Source organism: Triticum dicoccoides, chromosome 2B, assembly GCF_002162155.2.
Source record: "Triticum dicoccoides isolate Atlit2015 ecotype Zavitan chromosome 2B, WEW_v2.0, whole genome shotgun sequence".
In the NCBI taxonomy this organism is placed as follows: Eukaryota; Viridiplantae; Streptophyta; class Magnoliopsida; order Poales; family Poaceae; genus Triticum; species Triticum dicoccoides.
Genome location: NC_041383.1, coordinates 317,239,298 through 317,242,499, shown reverse-complemented (window position 1 = coordinate 317,242,499; position 3,202 = coordinate 317,239,298). Strand labels below are relative to the sequence as shown.

General features: G+C 49.8%; 1 pseudogene; it reads left to right on the top strand.

Moving 5' to 3' along the window:
* Positions 1-2,055: 2,055 nt before the first annotated feature.
* LOC119360863 lies at positions 2,056-2,908 on the top strand (annotated as a pseudogene).
* The last annotated feature ends 294 nt before the right edge of the window (positions 2,909-3,202 follow it).

Sequence of the window (3,202 nt, the reverse complement as noted above, 5' to 3'; positions counted from 1 at the left end):
TGTATAAAAAAATAAAAAACGTAATCGGGCCGTGCCGTGCCGGCCCGCGTGCCCAGCCTCCAGGCCCAGGCACGGCCCAGGGCGTGCCGCGTGCCTGGCCCGGCCCATTTAGCCCGTGTCGTGCCTGGCCCAAGGCGGGCCGTGCCGGCGTGCTCATGGGCCGGCCCGAAAAAACCAGCCCATTTGGCCAGCTATAGGCATAACCCCAACTCCACCATGCGACCCCATCCTGTCACACGCGTTCGTTTGAGATAAAACGGACGAACCAGACGACCAGCGTGCAGGAGCAAACGGATTTTTGTTCGTTTTGTGTCCGTTTTCGACTCATCCCCGGCCCAAGTTTGGGCAGCTTTTGAGGGTGAAACGGACACCACGCGGACGCGCGGGCCTTCTGCGCATGTCCTCCCCTAGCCCGCCCGTCGGTGGCACAGGGCGCGCCTTTTTCTATCCGCCCCCTCCCTCCCTCCGGTCGCACCCCCTCCACTCTTCTCCACTCTTTTCCTCGCCGCCGCCGCCGCTGCCATTGCAGCCGTGCAGCTCGGACGCACGCTCGCCCAGCCCCTTCCTCTTGGCGCCGCCGAGCTACCCAATCACGGCCACCTGGTTTGCGCACCCGCCGGTCAGATTTGGGACGGATCTGGTCGGTCTTGAGCTCGCCCGGCTGTGGGAGGCCACGCCGTGCCATGGACTGTGGGAGGTCGCGCCGCACCGCGCCGCGCCATGGACTGGCCGGGCACCGCGCCGCGCCATGGACTCTTTCTAAAATGTATTCTTGTGGTTCTTGTTTTTTTTGGTCTTACTTTACTAGTCAAATTTTGATGATGTATTTCTATGTATCAAAAATGAATGATGAAAAAAAGTTAAGGGCTTGCAAAGAAAAATGTACGCGGACAGGATGCGGCCGAAATGCGTCTGCGCGCTGGGCGCACGGCCACCACATCCCGAAAACTTCCTGAACATGACCCCATTGCCCTACCCAAACGGACAGAATCTGGGCAAAACGGATGTCCGTTTGGGGTTGCGCGGTGGAGTTGGCCTAATCTCCCACGCTGTCATGTGGGGTTGGAGCCTGTGTGTGGTCGTTCTAGAAGCATCTACGGTCTGGACTGTTGGCAAAATTGACAAAGTATTTCGGAAACTGAACCGTGGTTGAAAAATTTTCCCTCTGCTGACCTTTTCATGCAGCGCTAGACAGTCGGGCGTTGCACGCCTGACCAGCATGGCAGCCCTGGTATAGGCCCAGCCCACACCTGGTAGTGCAGCACCTAGCAGACGGACGCTATGCTAAGAAGTGCAGCGCCTAGCTCTAAGACGATGCACTTCGACTTAGTAACTACAGCGGGCCGGCTCTCCCTCATCCTCACTCATTCGTTCCAGTGGTTCGAACAGAACAGCGACGACAGCGGCGGCTATCTCCTCTCCCCCTCTCAATCCTCTCTCCAAAATCCTTCCGGGTTGAAGATTTCGTCCGTGGATTTGTTCCCCAATCCGTACTAGAAGGCAATATCCTCTGATCCCCTTCTTTCTATCAAAAAAACCCTTCCCCATTCTTCATGTTTGTGGTTAAACCCTAGTTTTTGATTGGTTTGAAATTTCTATGGGAAATAGAATGAATGTGTGTTGATTTAGCCTATGTAGATTAGTTGTAAACATTGGGGACATTATTGTTGTTGATTTGTATTGTAAATCGCATACATATGAATTCATATGTACATATGAATTAATAACGTATGAAATTATATTAGATGATTGCTTATAGAATAATTGTGGAGGGTTGAGATTGTTTAGATGCTTACATATAAGGTGATAAAACACTTTCTTTTTCACGTGGTAGATTTTGATTCAAGTACATGGCAAATATTTGTCAAACCAGTGTCAAAATTTTTATAAAGTTTTTTAGTACCTATCGAAGATTGTTGAGATGAATACATATGAAGTAATGCATAGGAAGTAGTTTGCTCATTTGTACTTAGCATAGGAAGTATGGTGACACATGTGAATATTTACCCTATGCATAGGATGGTAGTTTGCTCACATATGAAATGATGCTCATGTATGTTTTTGTTTGAAATTTGTAGGATTGTTTGGCTACTCGAAGATTTCTATGACACTCAACATCGGGCCTACTTTATGTCGAAGAAGCAGCAGTAATAATCATAGTAGTTGGTATTTTGAAAATTGTGTTTAGTTCAAATAGACATGCCCCATATTTAATACAATGACTTGCTTGTTTGTAGGCGCAGCAACCTCTGAATATTCGGTCTCACGGGGAGTCTGGTGGTGCCATGCTCTATGATGAGCGGTACACACCATACATCAGGCAGACATGACTCCTACCATTCATTCAGCTGGCCAGCCGGTCGACGAAGAACCTCAATGTTGCAGCAATCACCGCGCTAGTTGGTCGATGGAGGACAGAGACGCAAAGTTTCCATCTTCGGACCGGGGAGATGACCGTGACGCTCCAGGATGTCGCCTTGATCACCGGTCTTCCTATCGAGGGGAAGCCTCTCTGTATGAGCACCGATTCTGATGGGTGGCGCCAGCAGATGGAGGCCCTTATTGGTATGTCTCCTATAGAGGCTCCGGTAGCAGAGGGGAGAATAAGAAAAGAGTCGCAGCCGGAGCTCAATTCACTTGGATTGCACCGAACTTTGCACATTGCCCTTAGGATGCTACTGATGATGTGGTGTAGACATATGCTCGTGTCTACATGTGGTACGTTATCTCCAGGACTTTGTTTGCCGACGCTACTGGCAAGAACACTCCATGGATGTGGCTTAAGGCGATAACCGTCTTCGACAACCAATGAAGTCGGGGTTCGGCGGCACTGGCCTACTTGTACCGACACGTAGTCAGTTGTTTCTTTTCGCTTCATTTCTACATTACCAATGCAATTTTCTCTTAACCGAACCATGTTTTCCTTTATGTGTAGTTGGACGATGCTTATTGTAGGATCTCAAAGGACGGATGTATTTGTGGTTGTATGCTCGTACTTTCAGTATGGAGCTGGGAGCGTCTGCCGATCGGACGCCCGAAGGACGTAACGTACAAGGCTTAGGATGACCACGACAACGAACTACAGCTCCCCACTTGGGCTTACAAGTGGGATGTTGATGTAGGGTGGAACCACTACAAGAAATATGTCAACTTATGACCTTCTGTCAGTGACCCTGGAAGAATTGGTCATAGATTTATGACC